Here is a 13,719-nt window from a genome sequence, read left to right on the forward strand (position 1 = left end):
ACGAACAGCAATCTTACATAGGTATTCCTCTTGTCCAGATAGGATAGGGCAGTTTGCAGTGTGATGGCGGTTGCATCGTCTGTGGACCTGTTGGCGTGGTATGAAAACTGAAGTGGGTCTAGGGTGGCAGGTAAGGTGGAGATGACATGATCCTTGACTAGTCTCTCAAAGCACTTCATGATGACAGAAGTGAGTGCTGCGGGGCGGTAGTTCAGTTATCTTTTCCTTCGTGGGTACAGGACCAATGGTGGCAGCAGACTGGGATAGGGAGCGATTGAATATGTCTGTAAACACACCAGCCAGCTAATCTGCGTATGCTCTGAGGACGTGGGGAAAAAAGTATTTAGTCAGCCACCAATTGTGCAAGTTTTCCCACTTAAAAGGATGAGAGAGGCCTGTAATTATCATCATAGGTACACTTCAACTATGACAGACAAAATGAGAAAAAATATCCAGAAAATCACATTGTAGGATTTTTAATGAATTTATTTGCAAATTATGGTGGAAAATAAGTAGTTGTGTATCACCATTTCTAGTCCTCTGACACACTTTATGTAAATTAACCTGTCTGTATCATATGGATAAAATAAATGCATGTGCCATAAATGGATGAAAGTATAAAATCTAACAGCAATGGTTATACATTTTCATTGTATTTCCCAGCTGTATGTAATAACACATAAGATTTTCTGGGCTAACAATGTGAGAAATTATACATTAAAAAAACTAAATACTAAACAGTTTCCTAAGGACTCGAAGCGAGGCAACCATCTCTGTCGGCGCCATCTTAGCCAAGCTCAGAAAGTTAGTCTGTGTTTAAAAAATCTCAGTAGATCAGTACATTTTCTTTCCAGTCACTAAATCATGATGATCAAAATTGCAGATTTTAAAGTTGTCTTTTAAAGTTGTCAAGCCTCCGATGGCCTCTCCAGCGCACAGACGTAGCCTACAGTTCATCATTTTCGCCACTGCCAGAGAAAAGACAGGTAACTAACCACATTTACCTACCTCTAGGCTGCTATACATATTTATTTGGTTTACATGAAAAACTATAGAATGACAGTTTTATTGGTAATTAAATAGAATTTATTTAGAATTTACCAGAATACATTTTTCAGAAAGAGATTTACCAGCTCTGTGTATGCTACAAAGTCAAATATTACAGTTGCAAAAATAAAGTAACATTTTTAGTTTGACCATTTTTTACTTTTTACATTTTTTTCAATTAATCTACAACATTTTATTGAACAAACCAGAAATATAAAATGTAATGAAATATTTGTTTGTTTGTTTTTATATGCTTTGCTACTGATAGTAGTTTTGTAAAATGTTGATCTTGATGGATCCACGTACTGTTACGTTCTAATAAAGGTGTTATGAAACATTGTAAGCCTACAGCAGGACACATTAGTGATAATAGCTAATTGTCTTTAATATAGCTGGCTCTTTTCAATGACCCAAAGTGTTTGTAGCCTCATAGACCAAACAAACAAAAAAATGGGTAACCAGTCTATCTTTAGTTTCGGCTGTTAATGACAAAATAGGGTAATGTATCACCTCCAACAGGGTTCCATTTCAAGCCACTGGGGTAATGTCTCATATTGACACTTATACATTTTTCATCAGGCACAGTGTTAGGTGAATCAAGAATGCAGCTTCATTCTAATCTCCTTTTCCCCTGAGAATCCATTTTGTCAAGTCAGAGGACCTAACAAAAGGGTCACGGATCTCTGGGACATAAAATGTACATTAACCTGTATATTGCAGTGGTGTTTTTGTTGTATTGTGCGTCACACGTATCAGGTGCATTCTTATCTCTCTTAACAATCTTATCTCTCTGGTCCTCCCCATTTCTAATAACAGGTACACCACACCGCAAGGCGCTGGTATATGCAGTCAGAGTGAGACAGGTGTCATTACCTAAGATAGAATAACATTATTCACAAACATATTACATCAGCAATATCATTTGGTGACATTTACTACGGTAGTGTAACATATTGGATTTCAAAGTGTGACATACGCCCACTGATAAAGGTTAACACATTCACTAAATTAAGTAATAAAATAGGATTTTATTTTGAATCTTTGAACCTGGGACTTGTTAAATTACATTGTGTACACAAACATCACAGGTGTTGTCCAGCATTGCTTACAAATCTTGTAACACTATTGTGTCAAAGACAAGTGGCTGTGGAACAAGAATAGGTGCTAAGTAATGTTTTAGTCTAGATACAATCAGGTGGGGATCAGTATCTAACTGTAAGAAGGTGGGGTGACTCATGGCCGGCTCTAGTATGAAACCAGAATAACCTGAATCTGAATGCCCTGGCAGAGGGCGTAAATAAAGTTAGGCCAGGGGCAGGGTGGCTGGGACACACGTCATTAGGACCCATTGGAACAAGCACCACACACACACACACACACACACACACACACACACACACACACACACACACACACACACACACACACACACACACACACACACACACACACACACACACACACACACACACACACACACACAGATACACAAACACACACACATTTTTGAGTGGGCAGTAACTACTCCCGTCAGTGGTTAAGGAAATTAAAATCTCCATATGACTTGTTCACATTATACACCATGACTCAGGCTGTTGCCATGAATTAGCATTGCTATTTGGCTGAAATTTTGACTTTACTGATTGTATACCCTTGAAACACACAGGTTAACTTACATACAGTGAATCAGAGAACTAGAAATGGTGAAATACAATGAAAATGTATAACCATTGCTGTTAGATTTTATACTTTCATACATTTATGGCGCATGCATTTATTTTATCCATATGATACAGACAGGTTAATTTACATAACGTGTGTCAGAGGACTAGAAATTGTGAAACACAATGGAAAACAGTATTTAAATTAATCATCACTTAATGTCTTGTAAGTGAACCACACACGACAAGGAGTTGCTTCGTGTGTCATCATGAAATGTCATTATTGCTATGTTAAATCTTGTAAAATAACACTCAAGCACCACCATGTGTTAGCCCATCCACATTACATGAAAAAACAGACACACAGGAGAACTCCGCTTTGGGATTAGGTGAGTAAGCACATTAACCCACACACATTTTTATTTTATTTATTTCACCTTTATTTAATCAGGTAGGCCACTTGAGAACAAGTTCTCATTTACAACTGTAAACCGGCCAAGATAAAGCAAAGCAGTGTGACAAAAACAACACAGAGTCATGTGTACATACTGTATATAGCCCCCACTTCCACAAGCTTTGTAAAGGGAGAGATTGAATGGATGCCAGTGTAACATTTGACTTAATTGTTCATTTGCTAATTATTTTGTTTAAAAACAAATGTTTATAGAGAAATGTAAACAGAATCTACTCTTCCAATTATATTTGTTACTTTAGAGGTCATTCAGGTCAAGAATGCACCAAAGCCTCAAAAACAAAAGACAAATTAGAGAATTAAAAGTCATGAAAGGCTACAATGAACATGTCAGTACAGTCACATTTTGAAACAGATGCATTTGGAAAGAATATGCTCTGTTCTCCCCTCCCAAAAATGTATGACTTATCTACTCCTTCAACAAACCACCAGCTTTTGCCCAAAATATCTTTGGTGTCCAGAGAGTCAGTAGATAGGCTACAGTGGTTTGCGCCAGTGGGCGACAGAAGATGAACTACATGAGCACGGCCATTTGTCATCTGCTGTGCTGTAACACCACGTGAATTCAAATGTACCCTGCCCTTCCAGTTTCAGATGTACTGTCTCACACTGTCATTCATTGTGAGTCCTGAGCCGCAAAATCTGACAGCTGTATTTTATCCCTTGATGAGATATACTATACGGTCGTGGCCAAAAGTTTGGAGAATGACACAAATATACATTTTCAAAAAGTCTGCTGCCTCAGTTTGTATGATGGCAATTTGCATATACTCCAGAATGTTATGAAGAGTGATCAGATGAATTGCAATTAATTGCAAAGTCCCTCTTTGCTATGCAACGGAACTGAATCCCCCAAAAACATGTCCACTGCATTTCAGCCCTGTTACAAAAGGACCAGCTGACCATGTCAGTGATTCTCTCGTTAACACAGGTGTGAGTGTTGACGAGGACAAGGCTGGAGATCACTCTGTCATGCTGATTGAGTTTGAATAACAGACTGGAAGCTTCAAAAGAAGGGTGGTGCTTGGAATCATTTTTCTTCCTCTGTCAACCATGGTTATCTGCAATGAAACACGTGCCATCATCATTGCTTTGCTCAAAAAGGGCTTCACAGGCAAGGATATTGCTGTCAGTAAGATTGCACCTAAATCAACCATTTATCAGATCATCAAGAAGAGCGGTTCAATTGTTGTGAAGAAGGCTTCAGGGCACCCAAGACTGTCCAGCAAGCTCCAGGACCGTCTCCTAAAGTTGATTCAGCTGCAGGATTGGGGCACCACCAGTACAGAGCTTGCTCAGGAATGGCAGCAGGCAGGTGTGAGTGCATCTGCACGCACAGTGAGGCGCAGACTTTTGGAGGATGGCCTGGTGTCAAGAATGGCGGCAAAGAAGCCACTTCTCTCCAGGTCAAACATCAGGGACAGACTGATATTCTGCAAAAGGTACAGGGATTGGACTGCTGAGGACTGGGGTAAAGTATTTTTCTCTGATGAATCCCCTTTCCGATTGTTTGGGGTATCCGGAAAAAAGCTTGTCCGGAGAAGACAAGGTGAGCGCTACCATCAGTCCTGTGTCATGCCAACAATAAAGCATCCTGAGACTATTCATGTGTGGAGTTGCTTCTCAGCCAAGAGAGTGGGCTCACTCACAATTTTGCCTAAGAACACAGCCATGAATAAAGAACAGTACCAACACATCCTCTGAGAGTAACTTCTCCCAACCATCCAGGAACAGTTTGGTGACGAACAATGCCTTTTCCAGCATGAAGGAGCACCTTGCCATAAGGCAAAAGTGATAACTAAGTGGCTCGAGGAACAAAACATCAATACTTTTGGTCCATGGCTAGGAAACTCCCCAGACCTTAATCCCATTGAGAACTTGTGGTCAATCCTCAAGAGGCGGGTGGACAAACAAAACCCCACAAATTCTGACAAACTCCAAGCATTGATTATGCAAGAATGGGCTGCCATCAGGATGTGGCCCAGAAGTTAATTGACAGCATGCCAGGGCGGAGTGCTGAGGTCTTGAAAAATCAAATCAAATCTAATTGTATTTGTCACATACACATGGTTAGCAGATGTTAATGCGAGTGTAGCGAAATGCTTGTGCTTCTAGTTCCGACAATGCACTAATAACCAACGAGTAATCTAACCTAACAATTCCACAACAACTACCTTATACACACAAGTGTAAAGGGATGAAGAATATGTACATAAAAATATATGAATGGGTGATGGTACAGAACGGCATAGGCAAGATACAGTAGATGGTATAGAGTACAGTATATGCGTATGAGATGAGTAATGTAGGGTATGTAAACATAAAAGTGGCATTGTTTAAAGTGGCTAGTGATACAGGTATTACATAAGATGGCAAGATGCAGTAGATGGTATAGGGTACAGTATATACGTATGAGATGAGTAATGTAGAGTAGAGATGAGAGTAGAGATGAGTAATGTATCTAAACATTATATTAAGTGGCATTGTTTAAAGTGACTAGTGATACATTTTTACATCAATTTTTCCATTATTAAAGTGGCTGGAGTTGAGTCAGTTTGTTGGCAGCAGCCACTCAATGTTATTAGTGGCTGTTTAACAGTCTGATGACCTTGAGATAGGAGCTGTTTTTCAGTCTCTCGGCACCTGCTTTGATGCACCTGTACTGACCTCACCTCCTGGATGATAGCGGGGTGAACAGGCAGTGGCTCGGGTGATTGTTGTCCTTGATGATCTTTATGGCCTTCCTGTAGGGCAGGTAGTTTTCCCCTGTGATGCGTTGTGCAGACCTCACTACCCTCTGGAGAGCCTTACGGTTGTGGGTGGAGCAGTTGCCGTACCAGGCGGTGATACAGCCCGACAGGATGCTCTCGATTGTGCATCTGTAAAAGTTTGTGAGTGCTTTTGGAGACAAGCCGAATTTCTTCAGCCTCCTGACGTTGAAGCGGTGCTGCTGCACCTTCTTCACAACGCTGTCCCTGTGGGTGGACCAATTCAGTTTGTCCGTCATGTGTACGCAGAGGAACTTAAAACTTTCTACCCTCTCCACTACTGTCCCGTCGATGTGGATAGGGGGGTGCTCCCTCTGCTGTTTCCTGAAGTCCAAGATCATCTCCTTTGTTTTGTTGATGTTGAGTGTGAGGTTATTTTTCTGACACCACACTCCAAGGGCCCTCACCTCCTCCCTGTAGGCCGTCTTGTCGCTGTTGGTAATCAAGCCTACCACTGTAGTGTTGTCTGCAAACTTGATGATTGAGTTGGAGGCGTGCATGGTCACGCAGTCGTGGGTGAACAGGGAGTACAGGAGAGGGCTCAGAACGCACCCTTGTGGGGCCCCAGTGTTGAGGATCAGCGGGGTGGAGATGTTGTTACCTACCCTCACTCCCTGGGGCGGCCCGTCAGGAAGTCCAGTACCCAGTTGCACACAGGGCGGGGTCGAGACCCAGGGTCTCGAGCTTGTTGACGAGTTTGGAGGGTACTATGGTGTTAAATGCTGAGCTGTAATCGATGAACAGCATTCTCACATAGGTATTCCTCTTGTCCAGATGGGTTAGGGCAGTGTGCAGTGTGGTTGCGATTGCGTAGTCTGTGGACCTATTGGGGCGGTAAGCAAATTGGAGTGGGTCTAGGGTGTCAGGTAGGGTGGAGGTGATATGACTAGTCTCTCAAAGCACTTCATGATGACGGAAGTGAGTGCTACGGGGCGGTAGTCGTTTAGCTCAGTTACCTTAGCTTTCTTAGGAACAGGAACAATGGTGGCCCTCTTGAAGCATGTGGGAACAGCAGTCGGGGATAAGGATTGATTGAATACAGTGCCTTGCGAAAGTATTCGGCCCCCTTGAACTTTGCGACCTTTTGCCACATTTCAGGCTTCAAACATAAAGATATAAAACTTTATTTTTTTGTGAAGAATCAACAACAAGTGGGACACAATCATGAAGTGGAACGACATTTATTGGATATTTCAAACTTTTTTAACAAATCAAAAACTGAAAAATTGGGCGTTTTATATCTTTATGTTTGAAACCTGAAATGTGGCAAAAGGTTGCAAAGTTCAAGGGGGCCAAATACTTTCGCAAGGCACTGTATGTCCGTAAACACACCAGCCAGCTGGTCTGCGCATGCTCTGAGGACGCGGCTGGGGATGCCATCTGGGCCTGCAGCCTTGCGAGGGTTAACACGTTTAAATGTTTTACTCACGTCGGCTGCAGTGAAGGAAAGTCCACAGGTTTTGGTAGAGGGTCGTGTCAGTGGCACTGTATTGTCCTCAAAGCGAGCAAAGAAGTTGTTTATTTTGTCTGGGAGCAAGACATTCTGGTCCGCGACGGGCCTGGTTTTCTTTTTGTAATCCGTGATTGACTGTAGACCCTGCCACATACCTCTTGTGTCTGAGCCATTGAATTGCGACTCTACTTTGTCTCTATACTGACGCTTAGCTTGTTTGATTGCCTTGCGGAGGGAATAGCTACACTGTTTATGTTAGGTCATGTTTCCGGTCACCTTGCCCTGGTTAAAAGCAGTGGTTAGCGCTTTCAGTTTCACTCGAATGCTGCCATCAATCCACGGTTTCTGGTTTGGGAATGTTTTAATAGTTGCTGTGGGTACGACATCGCTGATGCACTTGCTAATAAACTCGCTCACCGAATCAGCGTATTCGTCAATGTTGTTGTTTGACGCAATGCGGAACATATCCCAATCCACGTGATCGAAGCAATCTTGAAGTGTGGAATCAGATTGGTCGGACCAGCGTTGAACAGACCTGAGCGCGGGAGCTTCCTGTTTTAGTCTCTGTCCATAGGCTGGGAGCAACAAAATGGAGTCGTGATCAGCTTTTCCAAAAGGAGGATGGGGGAGGGCCTTATATGCGTTGTGGAAGTTAGAATAACAATGATCCAGGGATTTACCAGCCCTGGTAGCACAATCAATATGCTGATAGAATTTAGGGAGTCTTTTTTTCAGATTAGCCTTGTTAAAATCCTCAGCTACAATGAATGCAGCCTCAGGATATGTGGTTTCCAGTTTACATAGAGTCAAATAAAGTTTGTTCAGGGCCATCGATGTGTCTGCTTGGGGGGGAATATATGCGGCTGTGATTATAATCAAAGAGAATTTTCTTGGTAGGTAATGCGGTCGACATTTGATTGTGAGGAATTCTAAGTCAGGTGAACAGAAGGACTTGAGTTCCTGTATGTTGTTATGATCACACCACGTCTCGTTAATCATGAGGCATTTCTTACCAGAAAGATGCTTGTGTGTGTCGGCGCAATGCGTGAATAAACCAGCTGGCTGTACTGACTCCGAATGCGTGTCTCGAGTGAGCCATGTTTCTGTGAAGCAAAGAACTTTACAGACTCTTATGTCTCTCTGGAATGCTACCCAATGCTACAACCTTGTTGTCAAGAGACTGGACATTGGTGAGTAGTATGCTCGGGAGCGGTGCGCGATGTGCCCGTCTACGGAGCCTGACCAGAAGACTGGTTTGTCTGCCCCTTTTACTGCAACGTTGTTTTGGTTCACCGACTGGGATCCGAACCATTGTCCTGGGTGGTGGGAAAAACACAGGATCCGCTTCGGGAAAGTCGTATTCCTGGTCGTAATGATGGTGAGTTGACGTTGCTCTTATATCCAGTAGTTCCTCCCGACTGTGTGTAAAAAAAAAATTGAAGATTACCTGGGGTACCAATGTAAAAAATAACACGTAAAAAAAACAAAATACCGCATAGTTTCCTAGGAACGCGAAGTGAGGAGGCCATCTCTGTCGGCGCCGGAAGTAGGATCAACATTGCAAATATTGACTCTTTGCATCAACTTCATGTAATTGTCAACAAAAGCCTTTGACACTCATGAAATGCTTATAATTATACTTCAGTATTCCATAGTAACATCTGACAAAAATATCTAGACACTAACGCAGCAAACTTTGTGGAAATTAATATTTGTGTCATTCTCAAAACTTTTGACCACGACTGTATGTACAAAAGTATGTGGACACTCCTTCAAATTTGTGGATTTGGCTATTTCAGCCACACCTGTTGCTGACAGGTGTATAAAATCAAGCACACAGCCATGCAATCTTCTTAGACAAATATTGGCAGTATAATTGCTTTACTGAAGAGCTCAGTGACTTTCAATGTGGCACTGTCATAGGATGACACCTTTCCAGCAAGTCAGTTCCTCAAATTTCTGCCCTGCTGGAGTTGCTGCAGTCAACTGTAAGCGTTGTTAATGTGAAGTGGAAACGTCTAGGAGCAACAATGGCTCAGACGCGAAGTGGTAGGCCACACAAGCTCACAGAACTGAAGCTGAAGCGCATAGCGTGTAAATCGCCTGTCCTCAGTTGCAACACTCACTACCATGTTCCAAATTGCCTGGAAGCAACATCAGCCCAAGAACTATTCGTCGGGAGATTCATTAAATTAGTTTCCATGGCTGAGCAACCGCACACAAGCCTAAGATCACCTTGCGCAATACCAAGCGTCAGCTGGAGGGGTGTAAAGCTTGCCGCCATTGGCCTGGAGCAGTGGAAAAGCGTTCTCTGGAGTGATGAATCACGCTTGACCATCTGGCAGTCCGATAGACGAATCTGGGTTTGACGGATGCCAGAAGAACGCTACCTGCCCCAATGCATAGTGCCAACTGTAAAGTTTGGCGGAGGAGGAATAATGCTCTGGGGCTGTTTTCATGGTTCGGGCTAGGCCCCTTAGTTCCAGTGAAGGGAAATTTTCAAGTTACAGCATACAATGACATTCTAGACGATTCAGTGCTTCAAACTTTCAGCAAGACAATGCCCCTGTGCAGAAAGCCAGGTCCATACAGAAATGGTTTGTTGAGACCGGTGTGGAAGAACTTGATTGGGCGAAAATAACTTTTACCTCAACCCCATCGAACACTTTCGGGATGAATTGGAACGCTGCCTGCAAGCCAGGACTAATCACCCAATATCAGTGCCCAACCTCACTAATGCTCTTGTGGCTGTAGTGGAAAGCCTTCCCAGAAGAGTGGAGGCTGTTCTTGTAATTAAATATTAATTGCTCATATATTAGAGAGTGAGAGAGAGAGACAGCTGCATGTGAGCTCTCACATTTTTCAACATCTTTTTTTACAAAAGGATAGATTTAGATTTTTCGGCAGGGACATATGCAGGATGCTACCCTTCACAGCATGTTCTTCGCTCCAGATCAAAACTCCAAACCTATAACCTAATTTTGGCCAAAATTAACCGGAGAGATTACTGCTACCAAGGTTTCCTTTCTCTCTTGCCTGCTGCACTGCTGCTTGGATTCCACCTGGTGATCTGTTCACACTGGCCTGTCTCCCCCTGTCTGCTATAGGTACCCCCACCACACTCCCCCCTCTGTCCCACGCTTTCTCTCGCCTCCAGCACACACGTACTGTTGGGGCGAGTGACTCTGAACTTACAAATGCTAGCCCCATGTCGTTACATATTTTCTTTTTTCTTGTGCATTTTGCTATTTCGCTATTTGCCTTATGACTCCTGCAAGCTTTGTTGACTACCAACTTTCTTTACCCAACTGTGGGACAGACTATGTCTGTCCCCACACTCGGGACTTTGACTCTCTATTGGTTACACTGACTTTTGGCCTCCCATCCTATTCTAACCACCTCTCGCCGGCTTTGTATTCATGTTTCCTGATGAAATTGCTGTTCTATATGATCTTGTTGCCATCTGATGCACATTCAGATGTCACAAGTCAGCACTGCAGAGCTCTCCCTGTCATATGCCATGCCTTGATTGTATTACTGTTGATGGTATCTGAAAATGTGCATGTACACCCTGGCCCATCTACTGTTGCTAGCCCCAATTCTGACTTGTGCTCTGATATCTGCTTCACTGATTTCTGCTCTCGTAAAAGCCTGGGTTTTCTGCACGTTAACACTAGAAGCGTATTACCTAAAATGGATCAATTGAAAGTGTGGGTTCACAGCTCCAATCCAAATGTGTAGGTCATTACTGAGATATGGTTAAGGAAGAGTGTTTAATGTTAACCTTTCTGGTTATAACCTTTTTCGGCAAGACAGATCTTCCAAAGGTGGGGGAGTGGTAATCTTTACCAAGGATAACCTTCAGTGCTCGGATGTCTCCACCAAGTCTGTCCCCAAACAATTTGACTTGCTGGTGGTTTTAAGCATTAAAGTTTCAAATAGCTCTTTGTGGACTGTTGCTGGGTGCTTTTGTCCTCTATCAGCACCAGCCTGTATCCTACCTGCCCTAAACTCTCTCCTGGCCACTTACACTAAGTCTGGATTTGTCCTGCTAGGTGACCTAAACTGGGACATGATTAAATGACCTGACCAAGTACTAAAGCAATGGGACTCCCTAAATAATTTTCAGATTATTACCAATCCTACAAGGTAAGACTCCAAATACCCAGAAAAGGCTACTCTCCTCGATGTTATCTTCACAAATATTCCTGATAGGTATCAGTCTGGTGTTTTCTGCTAAGACCTTAGTGATCACTGTTTTATAGCCTGTGTTTGTCATGGCTGCACACTGCACCTGTCCTGATTTGTCGTAGACACTTGCTAAAAAAGTTTAATGAGCAAGCCTTCCTTCATGAATTGTCCACTGTAAAATGGTATAGAATCAGCTTGATCCCCTCTTTTGAAGACGCTTGGACCTTCTTTTTTTGACATTTTCAGTGGTATTGTTAACAAACACGCCCCCATAAAGAAAATTAGATTCAGCCCCTGGTTCGACCTTGAACTTGCAAAGTTACTCCACCTCAAGAATTGCAGTTGGCGAAAGGCTTGGCACATGCTTATGTAACCATTGTGAAATGGCTAGCTAGTTAGCGGTGGTGCGCGCTAATAGCGTTTCAATCTGGTGACGTCACTCGCTCTGAGACCTGAAGTAGTTGTTGTCTCAGAGCGAGTGACTTCACCAGATTGAAACGCAATTAGCGCACACCACCGCTAACTAGCTAGCCATTTCACAATGGTTGCATATGCATGCGGCTCTTGTGAAGCGATGGGTAACGATGCTTTGTGAGTGTCAGTTGTTTATGTGTGCAGATGGTCCCTGGTTCGAGCCCGGGTAGGGGCGAGGGGACGGACTAAAGTTAAACTGTTACACATACTGTCTGACTGGTTCTCATTCAGGCAAATGAGAAATAAGGGCACTCAAGCTATCAGGAAGGCCAAAGTTAGTTACTTTAGGAGCAGTTCTTTCTCTGTGGGTTTAGCCCCAAGAAGTTATGGAAAACAGTTTCCTGGAAAATAAACCCTCCTGCCCATGTCCCTTAATGTTGATGATGTGGTTGTTACTGACAATAAGCACTTGGCTGAGCTCTTTAATTACCACTTCATTGAGTCAGGATTCCTATTTGACTCAGCCATGCCTCCTTGCTCGTCCAACATTTCCTCATCTCCCACCCCTTGTAATGCAACTATCTCCAATGCTTCTCCCTCTTTTTGCCCTGCCCCCCTCCTTGCAGGCAGTCATTGAGTCCGAGGTGCAAAATGAGCTCCTGAAAATTTGCCCCAAAAAACATCTGGGTCAGATGACTTAGACCATTTCTTCTTTATTAAAGTTGCTGCCCCTATCATGGTCAAGCCTATCTCCAACCTTTTTAACTGTAATGCTCATCTGAAGAAGAGGACCAAAGCGCAGTGTGGTACGTGTTCATGATCATTTATTCAAACTGGACACTGAAACAAAATAACAAAGTGGAACAAAACTAAACAGTTCTGTCTGGTGCAGACACAAAACAGAAGACATCTATCCACAAACCCAGGTGGGAAAAAGGCTACCGAAGTATGATTCTCAATCAGAGACAACGATAGACAGCTGCCTCTGATTGAGAACCACACCCAGCCAAACACAAAGAACTAGACAACATAGAAATAAAGAAACTAGAATGCCCACCCTAGTCACACCCTAGCCTAACCAAAATAGAGAATAAAAGCCTCTCTATGGCCAGGGCGTGACATTAACCTGTCTCTCCTTTCTGGGGAGGTTCCCATTGCTTGGAATGCAGCCATGGTTCATCTTTTATTTAAAGAGGGAGATCAGGCCAATCCTTACGGTTATAGGCCTATTTGTATTTTGCCCTGATTATCAAAAGTGTTGGAAAAACTTGTCAATAACTAACTGACTGGCTTTCTTGATGTCTATAGTATTCTCTCTGGTATGCAATCTGGTCTCCGCTCAGGTTATGGATGTGTCACTGCAACCTTAATGGTCCTCAATGATGTCACCGTTACCCTTGATTCTAAGCAATGTTGTGCTGCTATTTTTATTGACTTGGCCAAAGCTTTTGATACAGTAGACCATTCCATTCTTGTGGGCTGGCTAAGGAGTGTATTGGTGTCTCTGAGGGGCCTGGTTTGCTAACTACCTCTCTCAAAGAGTGTATAAAGTCAGAAAATCTGCTGTCTCAGCCTCTGCCTGTCACCAATGGAGTACCCCTAGGCTTGATCCTAGGCCCCATGCTCTTCTCAATTTACATCAACAACATAGCTCAGGCAGTAGGAAGCTCTCTAATCCATTTATATGCAGATCACACAGTCTTATACTCAGCT

Source organism: Oncorhynchus clarkii, chromosome 17 (assembly GCF_045791955.1).
Source record: "Oncorhynchus clarkii lewisi isolate Uvic-CL-2024 chromosome 17, UVic_Ocla_1.0, whole genome shotgun sequence".
Classification (NCBI taxonomy): domain Eukaryota; kingdom Metazoa; phylum Chordata; class Actinopteri; order Salmoniformes; family Salmonidae; genus Oncorhynchus; species Oncorhynchus clarkii.